Below are 13,494 nucleotides of genomic sequence, written 5' to 3'. Positions count from 1 at the left end.
AAGATCTATATACAGTATATTGCATACTGTATGCGTATTATATATCTGTGATTATCATGTTGATTTTTCTCGTGCCACGTTGCCCTCTCTCTGCTTCGCCGCGGAGATTGAAGATTGTCTTGTTGATATTCAATAGTTTTAATATGTTCTACTCTTTTGAGATCTCTTGGTTGTTTTATCATAGTCTATATCATATTTTACTCTGTGAAGGCTTGCGTGACATCCCAAGATGTTGATGTTGTTAATGTGGTAATAAAGAAAAAAGACGTCTGCCAGTATAGACGCGTTTCAGTAAAGAAAAAAGTTAATTTGCTGCTAGTATTGAAAGAGATTTACCAAGGTACAGATTGTAGTGTTTTCTGAGATTACTCAATCGATTGATGGCAGACAAAAAATCCTATCTGCTAAATCCCCCCGTCTTCTCCTTCAGGCTGACACACACATTTCTTCAGACAAAAACATCTTGAGTGACAGTCGGACAAAATGGATCTGCTCTGGTTTATCTGAGCAGTAATGGGTACACAGGTCGCGCCGGTGTTTGCAGAGTGAACAAGTTATGAATGTTTGTTTACCCCTCGAGCTGCTAAAGCACTTTTTTTCCCCTGTGTGTGTTTGATAAGATACACAATCTTACACACCTTAAAAGTGTGTGTTATTGCCTTCCAATCTCTATTTACGCCCCCTATCCCCATCCAAAGCCCCGCCTTAGGCCTTCAAACAGGGTCCAACACACACATGAACACTTATTGCCCACTTATCGCCTTCATTTTCATTTGTTTTCAGAGACTATCTTTGTAAAGATGTTCTTTTTATCACATTTTTCTTTAAAAATGTTTGTTTTTGCTGTGATTTATTTTTGTATTTCTTGTATATATATTTCTTTTTGCATGTTTTTGTCATTAGTTTCCCCCTTTTGCTTCCCCTCTTTGAACAATCGTCCACGCCTCGCAAGCAATACTGCTAAAAGGCAGGGAGCTAGCTGCTAGAGAGAGAGAGAGAGAAAGAGAGAGAGAGACTATAAGAGAGAATGGGAGACAGACAGAGAGAGAGAGAGAGAGAGAGAGAGAGGTGGACTGGAGGCTGGTTCTTCGTCTGCTGTTCCTTCAGTATCGTTATCGTCCTGTTACAGACTACAAAAAAGATTATTTTGAAAATAAATATTAAAAAAATCCTCTACGTTTTGTAAATGATCCTTCACTGTCGAGTGGAGTAAAAAGCTATCAGAATATACTTTGTACACATGTCTAATCTTGTAAAAATGCAAAAAATGAATACATTTTAGAGATGAATCTGAATCATGATATATTCTGTCACCCTATACTGTATGTGTAAGGTTTTTTTTTTTTTTTTTTACAGACAGCAACCACGTTTATCAGTGTTTCTTTCAAATTGTTTTAGTAACTCAATATTTTATAGTTAATCAATAAACAGATGGAACTGTACCTTTGGTGTTATGTGAGTCTCTCTTGATGCTAAAATACTGCACTTTATCCTGTCGTCCCACTTTTTTTGGCAGGTTGTGTTCTTTAGCAGTCGAGCAGCAGTTGCATACTTAAAGATTTAACATTTTGGGATAAGCGCTTATTTACTTTCTTGCCAATAGTCCGATGAGAAGATTGACACCAGTCGTATTAGGCTAATGTCAGATGTGTTAGCTTAGCATAACTACTGGATTTGTACAAATTGACTAAAACATATATAGCATTTTAGTTAGTGAGCTTAGGAGGGGGTTGTTAGATGGAATTTGTTAACTTTGCTAACAGTCCTGCTAGATGTTTCCACTCTTTATGCTAAGCTAAGCTAACCAACTACTTGCTCTAGGTTCATACGTAAATTATACGTTGATAAAAAATGTACTTAAAATAAGTCACTGTAACCTTTTTTCTTCCCGATACACAGTCAGCGGTTTCCTTTGTGAAAAACGTGTTTGTTTGACCCATGTATTATTTTTTTGTATACCAGCCTACTTCACCTGACATCCTGACAGGAAGCCCTCAAGATAACATGGGTTACATTCTAATAAGAGAGCTTTACTTTTCCACTACAAACAGTGAAGAACAGCCAGATATTCAGCTGATTCCTCCTTGTTGATATTCCTCCTCCATCTCCTCGTCTGCTGCTGCTTTCACTGCCTGAAGAAGCTGCTCGCTCACCTTAATGAGCTGCTCTCATGTTTGTGTTTCCTGTGCTGTTGTGCCTGGGTTCAGTTTGTGTGATCTGCCCCTTTAATCATCACTGGACTCCATCAGGCCTCCATTTTGGCAGCCCAGTAATGAAGCTGCTGGTTGTGATAAAATGGAGGAAAGTTCAGCTTCCTCTGCTGCAGAGCTGACCGCGGGAGACACATTTTCCATGCTGACCGTTCATGACTGCCCTCAAAGAGCTGGCGTGTGTGCGTGTGCGTGTGTGTGTGTCTTGAATTCCTGTGTGCCCACGTGTAATCAAATCTTTGCTGACATGAACTGAGTGTGTGTTCCTGTTTCACGGTGAGAGCAGCAGTCAGGGGTTCGGCCGCCTCTCTGCTTCTCCCAAAGGACCAACATCAGCAAAACATCAGAACCTGCTGGGAGCTTCCTCTAACTGACTGACACACACACACACACACACACGCGAACACACACACACACGCGAACACACACACACACATCCTCACATACTCTGGCACACACATTCTCCATCCTACCTCAGCAGCGCCTCACGCACCCTCTTGTGGGTGTGTCAGCATGCAGCGTTCTGATTGGTCGACATCACAAGAACAGAGGCATTCTATTGGCTGAAGTTTCAATGCAGCCTAAACACAGAGAGTGGAGGAGTAGAGATGCAATTGTGTGTGTGTATGGGAGTGTGTGTATGGGAGTGTGTGAACTCATTGCCCCACCTCTCTTTCTGTCGTTGCTTCACTCCTCAGCTCTTTCAGGCATCTGTGTGTGTGTTCTTGTTCTTGGTGCATGATGAGGACAAGTCAATTAAATTGACAAAGTGAAGATATTTTTAGAAATTTAGGATATTTTGACCAATCCTTGTTTCTCCAAAGGGCTATTTGAGAGTTGAGATTTAAAGACAACATATTCTGCTAATTTTCAGCTTCATGTTTGTATTTCTTGTCTCTATTGGGACATGTCTCCATGCTTTAATGTTCAGAAAGCTCTTTATTTTTCTCATACTGCCTGTGCTGCAGCACCTCTTTTTACCCTCTGTCTGAAACCAGAGCCCAGTCTGCTCTGATTGGTTAGCTGGTCGGCTCTGCTGTGATTGGTCACCGCTTAGAGATGTCCCGCCTTTTAGCGTTCAATGTCAAAGTCAATTTATTTCAGCACTAGCCAATAGAAGCACGAGTTTCAAATAGTGTTGTCACTATGTTACAGGAGTAAACAAAGGAGTCCAATGGAGGCATTTCAGGTAGTTTGTGGGAGAGAAACTCCCCTTTGGAGGGAACTTATGGATTTTAGCCTTTGCAGACGGTTTACATGCACAAAAGCACTACACACTACAGGAAAGGGAAAAGCCTAATAGGGCCACTTTAAGTCAGGGTAAGGTATTTATTTGTGTTGGTTAAGTTTCGGGCTAGGTAATGCATGTCAATGATCACAAAGATAGAAGAACAGGAATGTGTGTGTGTGTTTGTTTTTGTGTGTGTGTGTGCACACCGGTTTCCCAGGAGACAGGTATGAGGGCGTTCAAATGCAGACTGAGCACAAGCAGTTTGTGAGGCTTGTTGTTCTGTCTGCTCTCAAACTTTCATAACACTGTTTGTCCTTCAACTCTAAAAAGAGAGATAAAAAGAGTTTTCTGTGCTAACACAACTTTCTCCTCATTCCCTCGTTCTATCAGACTTTCTTTCTTTTATTCTCACATCAGACTCAAATTACTTGTGTATTTTTTCCCTCTGTTTTCCTCCTTGCTTGTGCAATCAACATGGAGACAACTGAAACATCTTTGAGTCATAGTGTGGTGCAATAATGAGTCCTGAATCTGGAAAATAGAATGCTTTTTAGCACTTCTGGTTCCCTGTCTATTTTGTTCTACAACGTAAAATCCATTAATAAAAATCCGACAGGTGAACGTCTAAAGCTTCTATGTGTTTTAAAAGCAAGTGGTTGCTAACAAATTTCTGAATGAGTCTTTTAAACACCATCATGTCAAACATTAGCCGCTGTTAGCTTAGCGTTAGCATTTTACTTCTTGTGATTGCATTTACGCTTCAAAAATCACAAAGTGGAGTTAATATGAGATTATCCTGCTGAAAATATTAGTATCATAAATGCATGTTTGCCACATAGTTTATTTTCCTCACTTTTCCCAAATGAAATGGAATAATCCCATTGGCTTTTTTTATATTTTGGGGAGAAAAACACTTTTTAAAGTTGTGAACCACTGACATTGGACTTCTTTCTATTTACCTTTTGTATGAAGTGTGTGTGTGTGTGTGTGTGTGTGTGTGTGTGTGTGTGTGTGTGTGTGTGTGTGTGTGTGTGTGTGTGTGTGTGTGTGTGTGTGTGTGTGTGTGTGTGTGTGTGTCAGCGCGCGCTTGTATTTGTGTGAGTGTATGTTTGTGTCTGGCTTTTGATCTTTTGCCTCTTGTGATGAATTTGAATGTGAAATGACAACCGAGCCTTACAAATATTAGTTCAGAGTGCGATCACACACACATGGAAGTGTGTTTGTATGTGTGTGTGATGTACTGCATATCAATCAGCTATCTATTATTCATACTGACAACGCAATGAATGAAACATCACAGTCTTTGTATTCCCTGGCATGTTTGCTTCTCTCTCTCTTTCACACTCTCTCTTTATGCCTGTCAAGCACACACACAGATGCCAGTGTGAGTATTTAGACAGGAGTGACAGTGTGAATGAATTTGATTGTAGCTGTGAATACACGGTGATGCCCACTGAATACCTGACAGCTGAAGAATAGCAGCTCCTGAAGAGAGACATGATTTAGTTTTAAAATCCCTCTAAACACTTTACTCGTCACTTTTTCCAGAATCCAGACGACAAAAGAGTTGATTAAAACGTTGATATGCTCCTCTGGTCTGCTTTCTTTTGTTACCCGTCGCCCACAGTAATCAGCTTTGTGAGGCCGCAGCTTTGTGGACTTTCCCCTGGGTTTTGCCTAACAGGACACGGGCTGCTTTCTCTGATGATGTGGAAGTTGTTTTGACCACAGCCTGACGGGAAGCTCTGCACACATTACATTACTCGTGGCTTATAACAGATTATAACATATTTCCAGTGAAGATTATGTTATCATTTATTCATTTATAGCTAATTTTATGTATTCTTTTAGTGCACATTTTGAATATTTCTTCTTATTTTTCTTTAAATATTGAAATGTATTCTATTTTATATTTTTATTGCACATTTTAATTTTAACTTTGTATGTTTAGTTTAGCATTATTTATTTAAACCTTTTATCGCCTGTTATTTTCTCATGTTTCTATAAATATTTGTATTTTATTTTATCTTTTAATTGCATATTTTTACTTCCACTTACTTGTGTTTATATATACATTATTTTAATTGAATGTTTTATTGCAAACTTTGACTTTCATTTCTTATGCTTATGGACATTTTTGTATTTATTTGTAATCCTTTTATTGCAATATTCAATTTAATGTTATCTCTTTTGCACATTTCTACTCAATACTAATGTTTATATATCTATACAGCTCGAGGCTAGCTGCAGGAGACGTCTCCCCACCGCCCGGGAAGCTCTCCGTCATATTTCATTTTTATTTGTTGTACGCAGGGACAGGCTGTGTTTATCGTCCTCTATCCATCCTACTTACGAGACGTATCTGAACATCGTGTCACTTATCAGGATCCCATTGTCTGTTCTCATGGCCAATCCCCTGTTCTCTGTTTTCTTACCCCCATATCATCCATCACCTCTCCATACTCTCTCTTGTCATTCCTTCAGTTCCTCATGTTTCACCAATTTTCTCCATCTCTCTCTTTCAGCCCTTCTTCTTCCTCCTTCACCTTTTTAAATGTGTTTGCGTTCTCCTTCTTAACCCTCTGTCTCATAACCAAGGCCGGATTAACCATATGGGCAACCTGGGCAAGTGCCCAGGGGCCCTTGAGCAAAGAGGGCCCTCAGTGACAAGATAAAAAAAATATATATAACGGTATATATATATTTTTTTTTTTTCGGGCACAACCTCACTCATCATACATTGTTTTAAATGACACTCACTCTTTGCCATAAATAACACAGCTTTTCCATAGCGTCAAATTACTGTAGGTCTCACTATGTATGCGCTCAACTTTATTACTGCACGGCGGCGGTGTATAGCCGTATCACAGCCCCACCCTTGAGCAACCACACAATTTCACTACATATTTTACTTTTGTAACTCTCAATGTTTGTGACTAATATAACTCCTCGTGTACTTGTACGGCCAGCCAGTCATATTTTGGCATTAAGTTAGGTGCTGTTCTGAGGTTTTGATTGATATTACCTAGGTCTTCTTGAGCAGGGGCGGACTGGGACTAAAATTCAGCCCTGGAAACTGACCCAGTCCGGCCACATGAAATGTCAAATGTTAGAAATCCGCTGTTTATTATTTAAAGTTTTACGTCCGATTCGCTCCTTTTTTCCTCTCTGTACACAGCTCCAGTTTGGGCATTGGCCTGTCATCAGATTTCATTTTTAGTTGCTGTTGTAGCGGAAGTTTAGTAAAATGATTTTTGATGAAATACTCCAAATCTCCACCTTCTATAATTGCACTTGCTTGCTGCTTTCTAAAGGCGGTGATGACAGTTACAGTACGAACTGAAGTTGATGCGATTTGATTGGATTGTGAGGCATGACGTGGGCCTCCTCTGATCAGTCAATCCCTCAATTTTTTTCACCAAGAGAAGCCACTTTCGGCTAGTCTCCTTTCGCAACAGAGAGTGCCATCTACTGTTTCATCATAACATCTAGAGGGGCGCTGTTTCACTCTTTGTAAAATACTCAATGAGAATGGGGGAGAGATGGGCCGGCAGAATAATTACCGAAACTAAACGAAGTGTTTTTATTTATTTATTAAAATTATAACTACAATCCAAAAAAACAGGGGAAGCCTGGCTTCCCTTGGCCTCCAGGAGAAAACGCCACTGAGTTCAAGGGATAATTCTCACCCACCTCTTGCCCTGCACTTGTATGTTCCAGTTGAGCTGGTTCTTCCACCAGCTCAACTCTCTCCCTCATCATGAACGCAGGAGGCTGGCTATCTGAACTCAAACCCTCATTGTTCTCTTCATCATCTTGCACTTGTTCTAAGCTGCTGCTGATAGAGCTTGTAGCAGCGCTGCTGCCAAAAAGGTCTGTCAATTTGCGACATGTATATGCTTCACCTGTGAGTGACTTCACCTTTTTTTCTCTTGCCTTCTCGGCCCCACCTTTTTCTTTTCGTTTTCTTTGATTTTTATCCAAGTTTTGTTCATTCTCCCTGTCTCTGCCGCGGCGTCTAATCCCTTCTCTTCGTGTGGCCGGTCTTTTTTCTGTGTGTGATTATTTGACAGATAAGAACCACACAACTGCATTAGCGGCCGCTGTCGCCCTCTGTCGGCCATCAGCGCAACTTAAATGATGACGTTAAACAAAAAATGTTTAAAGGGCCGGCCGGCCGTCAACGGCCCTTGACGACCGGCCGTTCTGTGGTTCTCCAGATTCTACAGATGGCCAGTCCGCCCCTGTTCTTGAGCCATACACTGTGTTGAGATCTTATCCCTTGTATCTTTGTCTTGTGATTTTTGACAGAAAGGGCAAAAGGCTAGACCTACTTTGGTTGAACTATGTGGCTCCGTCCCTGCTTTTGACAAATAGGTGTGCGATTTGACATGCCAGATTGACTGAAAATTCTAAATATTTGTCATGTTGGTAGGATTGGGTAGGCGTGGTGCTACTTGTTGGAATGTGGGTTGGGGGGGGGGGGGGGGGGGGGGGCATGATTGATCAGTGCCCAGGGGCTCCTGGAGGTACTAATCCGGCCTTGCTCATAACCTGTATTTATTTTTCTCTCTCTTCCTCACTTTTGCTCTAATCTAAGTCAAGACAACTTTACTTATATAACCTCAAATCACAGGTCTGCAGCAGAGGGCTGCACAAACAGACCCAATATATATAAGAGGCACTATCACGCTAATCTCCAGGTTCATATTTATATGTTGTGTCTCTACTGTGACATGTTTACATGCTTTAAAGCAGGGGTGTCAAACTCAAATACACAGTGGGCCAAAATAAAAAAAAAGGGTACTTGTCGAGGTTCAATGTTTATTGCAAAACTTATTGAAATGAACTTATTGCACATATTAAACCTGGAACTAACAAAGCTTAAATGATGGCCTATAAAAACAACATTAAACATTAAACAATCAGTTGCATTAATTTCTTATGGCTCTATCTGCAGTCATTTCTTATGATTACATTTTCCCACAGGCCAACAACAGCTTCAACAAAACTATTTCCCTCAAAGAACAAACCAAACATGCCCTGTTGTCGTGAGAGAAAGTGCAGAAGGAAACATCCATGTAAACTCAGTGTGCTGCTCTGTGATGCTAGTTCAGATACTTGGCATCTCATCTTGGGTGCAAGGTCATCAATGTTTGGGCTCAGGCTCTGAGCTGAGGAGACCCCCCTCAGGATGGAGTAAAGGTGTGCGTGCAATATACCGGCGGGCCAGATCTAACAGTAATTAGAAATTATCCTGCGAGCCGAAATTAAATCTACGACGGGCCTGATTTGACTCCCGGGCCTTGAATTTGACACACGTGGTTTAAAGTTTGGAAAATGTCATTATTTTTCTCACACTGACTGTGCTGCAGCGTCTCGTTTCATGTTTTCTTACTTGCTTCCCTAATAGGGTTTCATCAACACCACAGAGACAGTAAAGAAAAAGAGGAACCATTTTAATGACATGGAGCCTTTTCACATCAATAAGCAGCCCTTATTTAGAAAAACAAACAAGCCTATACTTAAAAAGATTGGCTGTTTTGCTTCTTGGCACGAAGTGAATAAGATTTATGGAAAAAGTTTGTTTAAACTCACATAGTTATTCAAGTAATATACAGTAATTATTTTAGGAAGCATGACGGAACAGGAAAGAGGACAAACATCAGTAAAGGTTTTCTCATAATGAGACATCACAGTGAAATTGAAGAGTATTGACCTTTAAAGCATTAAAACACAGTCATAGTGTTTCACCTTCCTCTATCTCCTCCATCTCTCTCCTCCCTTCCTCTCTTACAGTATGTGGAGCAGCATGACTAATGATCAGTTTCTCCGTCACACACCAGAGACTCTCTTCCCCTGCAGCCACATCCAGAATTAGCACACAGGTTTTTATACACACAGGCATAAAAACACCCAGACATTCATAGTTATATGTACACACACTTTGACCTCCATAACACCAAGAGCACCATGATAAGATAGAAACCATGTATGGTACGGAAGCCAAAAGAAGCTAGAACAAAATGTGGGTTTCTTTTCTGTTTTTAAGAATTGAGGGAAAATAGGTTTGCTATAGTCTTTCTTACTTCAACGTTTATTTGTAAGGATCATTCTTTAAAGAACGTCATGTGACATAAAACACTTTAAATGTACCCTGTGTTCAGAGGGCAGAGGTGGGAGAAGTACTCCGATCTTGTACTTGAGTAAAAGTCGAAGTACCAGAGTGTAGGAATACTCTGTTACAAGTAAAAGTCCTGCATTCAAAATGTTACTCAAGTCGAAAAGTATAAGCATCAAAATATACTTAAAGTACAACAAATTAAAAGTTGTCATTGTGCAGATTGGTCCATTTCAGAATAATATATATGATATGTTTTATAATGATTGATCATGAAAGTGTTCTCAAAGCTGGTAAAGGTGCAGCTAGTTTGAAGGACTTTGTATACTGCAGGGTAGCTTGTGAATTTACTCCAGAAGTCTGATTTAAGTGATGATTATATTTCACATCATTAATCCAAATATGTAAAGTAAAGCTATTAAATACATGTAGTGGAGTAGAAGTAAAAAGTAGCATAAAGAGGAAATACTCAAAAATAGTACAAATACCTCAACATTTAACTGAGGTACTTGAGTAAATCTACTTAGTTACTTCCCGCCTCTGTCAGAGTACGTGGAGCAATAGTGGTGCAAAATTAGTGTAACATTAACTTTTGTATTCTAATGTTTGAACTATTCTTATTTTCTGTGTATTATCTACGGTGGCTCACACTTCCAATAGGAGAAACGTGCTGCACTTTCAAAAACGATGCAAACATAAAAACAGACTTTTACATTACATGTCACTTGTTAGACGCTTTTATCCAAAGCGACTTTCATACTCAATACTGTGGGCAATTCTCAAAGGCGCAATGTGTCTCAGGGACACAACGACATGCTGACTGCAGTGGGGTTAGAACCTGTGACCCCCTGATCCAAACACCAACGGACAACCCACTACGCCACACGTCTTTTTCTTAAACCGTGCTTCTTTCTTTCATTCTCTTAGGCTCTCTCACACAGGTGTTTAGCTCAATAAAGACACTGACTTCTGATCTGTTATACAAATAGTCTTCACTTGAGTCGGTTTGAACCTGAACTGCTGTAACTTGCTCATAGTCTCAGGATGTTTTCTGAGCTGCAGCGCTCTCTGCTGGACAGAAGCTGTAAATACAGATTACATTTAACTTGTGGATCCCTGCAGGATGAAGTCATATTTATCTTGTCCCTGCACAGGCAAAGACATTCAAAAAAATTACTCACACACGCAGTGGGTAGTGCGTTGGTGTTCGGGTGTTCAAACCCCACTGCAGTCAGCATGTCGTTGTGTCCCTGGGCAAGACACTTCACCCCAAATTGCTCCTGTGGGGATTGTCCACAGTATTGAGTATGTAAGACGCTTTGGATAAAAGTGACATGTAATGTACTCATACTTGCCAACCTTTAGACCTCAGAAATCGGGAGCATTTCAAAATGCAAAATTGGGGGGGTGCTAGTGGATCGCCGGAGCTGTTAGATTAACATTTACATGCTTATTGTAGTTCTAAGTGCACTGCCTTGCGGCCTGTAGCACCGTCCTTGATGGAGCATACATGTGGGCTGGACCTGTATTTTACAGGAAAGGAGTGAGCAGAGAGTAGAGTAGTTGTCAATTATTGTTCTGTTTTCTGTGAATATTGTCCTCACCCTCTCAGACTTTGAGTTGCGCGCGCTACTAAAGAGACGTGTTACCATGGAAACCAAACAATGGTGTAGGTGTACTAAAGTCCGAGTGGAAACAGTCGTGTGTAAATCTGATTTGGTCAGAAATCGGGAGAAATGCGGGAGAAATATGACCCCGGGAGGAAACCGGGAGAGGGCAATGAAATCGGGAGTCCCCCGCGAAAATCGGGAGGGTTGACTCCAGTTCTGAAAGAAGGGATTAAACCTGCTCCTAATGCTTCAGAGATCCTTTATAAATCTAACAGCTGGGAAATCAACTGTTTTACAGAACAAACAAAAGGACAGTGCAGAAACAAAGTCAAACATTATGTTACTAGACTAACATACTCAATAGAGAGGCAAGCAAATGTTACAAAATAATCCAAAATGTACACATCAATGGTAGGAAAAAAGTAATAACAATATAAAGAAATAAGTGAACAACGAAAAGGTGCAACACATTGTAGAAAAGTGTACAATGCACATAACAGTATTTATCATGTTTCATGTTTGAGTTAACACAGATCATACGATTATCAAACGTCTGTGGAAGTGTTTTGTTTTGTTGTCTCAGATCTGTTCTGTTCAGAGCTTTTTAAAGTCGACAGACTGGATGTGGTCGCTTCCTGCTTTGACAGGTACAAAGGAGCTCTGATCCAAAGCTTTTTTTATCTACTTCCATGCAAATAGGATGCAGCAGAAATAGCAACAAGAGATAGATGTGAACAAATGTTTTATGAAGATCTGATGATGGGCACAGACCCAAATCATATGACATATTTACAAAAAAATGTAACTTAAAGGTGGGATAGGTAAGTTTGAGAAACCGGCTCGAGATACGCCTGTTGTTATATTCCATGGAATGCTCTTAACATCCCGATAGCAATGAATATCTTAAGTGCTTTGACAAAAAATCCATAAACAAATGTCATCTGTGGAAGCCGTGGCGCTGTAAAAAGCACGACCAATCATCTGAGCCGGCCCGGCTAAAGTAACTGGATGGCCTACCTGCCTGTCAGCTTTCCATCTGTGCACATTGCACAAACTTATCTCGTGCACTCATTGGTCATGTGCGCGTTCGTGTGTGTTGGAGGAGGGGCTCTGTGAGGAAGTGGCTGTGTATTTTTTTTTTTCTAGCACACTCGAGCTGGTTTCTCCAAAATTACCTACCCCGCCTTTAAGTTCACATAATTGAATAAAATGTGGCATTTACTGACAAATAAGCAAGTTTTGGAGCATAGTGTTGGTCACATTTTCATAGATAAAGCAATGAATATCCATAGCATCAGGAATAACACATTGACTGCTGAAAACATTTGCTCCAATCCTGGTTAACCTTCAGATCTATTATTGACATATCAAGCTAAAGATAATGATCCTGAAACCAGGCAGCTTTTTGAAGCATTAAGTGATATGCACATATGTTGCAAAAATCTAAATTAGGCTCCCAGAAAACGACCACATTTAGGTGCATCCATTTCTGTCACAAACTAGATTTATTTCGTATGATCCGTAAAATATGTCATGTTACAATAGATATATATAAAAACATATATGCAGTGTCTGTATGCAATCATCTTCTGTTGACACCCTCCTGATGTTTCACAGTGTGCAGTCACATGGGAGTTCAGTCTAAAATAGTCTGCATGATGTGTTTTCTGAAGAAATGCTTTGCTGTTGGTTCGGAGGAAAGTGACTGGTATAAAAAAACAGAAGGAGGAAGTCACAAGATTAAATAGAAGTGATAGTAAGAGCAAAAATGTTTCTGAAATGATGCAGTTTCATAGCTCATTAATATGATTTTAAAGTGTGAGTTTTAAACAGATCAAAGTGTCATCAGGGTCTCATTTTTCAGGAGTACAGCTTCAATAGACACTTGTGTTATGATGTTTATAATGTAGCCTACTATCATTTACTCTTTATTTCATTTACTTTAAACTGACATGAAGCAAATGACAGCAAAATGCCACTGCAGTAAATTGTTCATCTTAAAATATTTGATCAACCTTTTGGGGACGCTTATTTACTTTCTTGCAGATAGGGATACAACTCTTCTTTTAATATGGTAAATACAAAACGAGCCAGGAGCTGGTTAGCTTAGCATGTAGCCTTTAAGAGGGTGAAAAAGCTAGACTGTAGTAAACAAATAAGATTTAACATATGTTCATTTGGAGGTGATAGATTTTGTAACCTTTGCAAAGAGCCATGCTAGCTGTTTCCTTGCTTGATAGGTTAGTTAAGCTAAGTAAAGCTAGCCGGCTGTTAGCTGTAGCTACATTTAAAGTACAGACATGAGTGGTATCAATCTTCTCA

Source organism: Notothenia rossii, assembly GCF_949606895.1.
Source record: "Notothenia rossii genome assembly, chromosome: 8".
Lineage (NCBI taxonomy): Eukaryota > Metazoa > Chordata > Actinopteri > Perciformes > Nototheniidae > Notothenia > Notothenia rossii.
The sequence above is the reverse complement of the archived record's forward strand: the minus strand, read 5'-3'. Positions refer to the sequence as shown.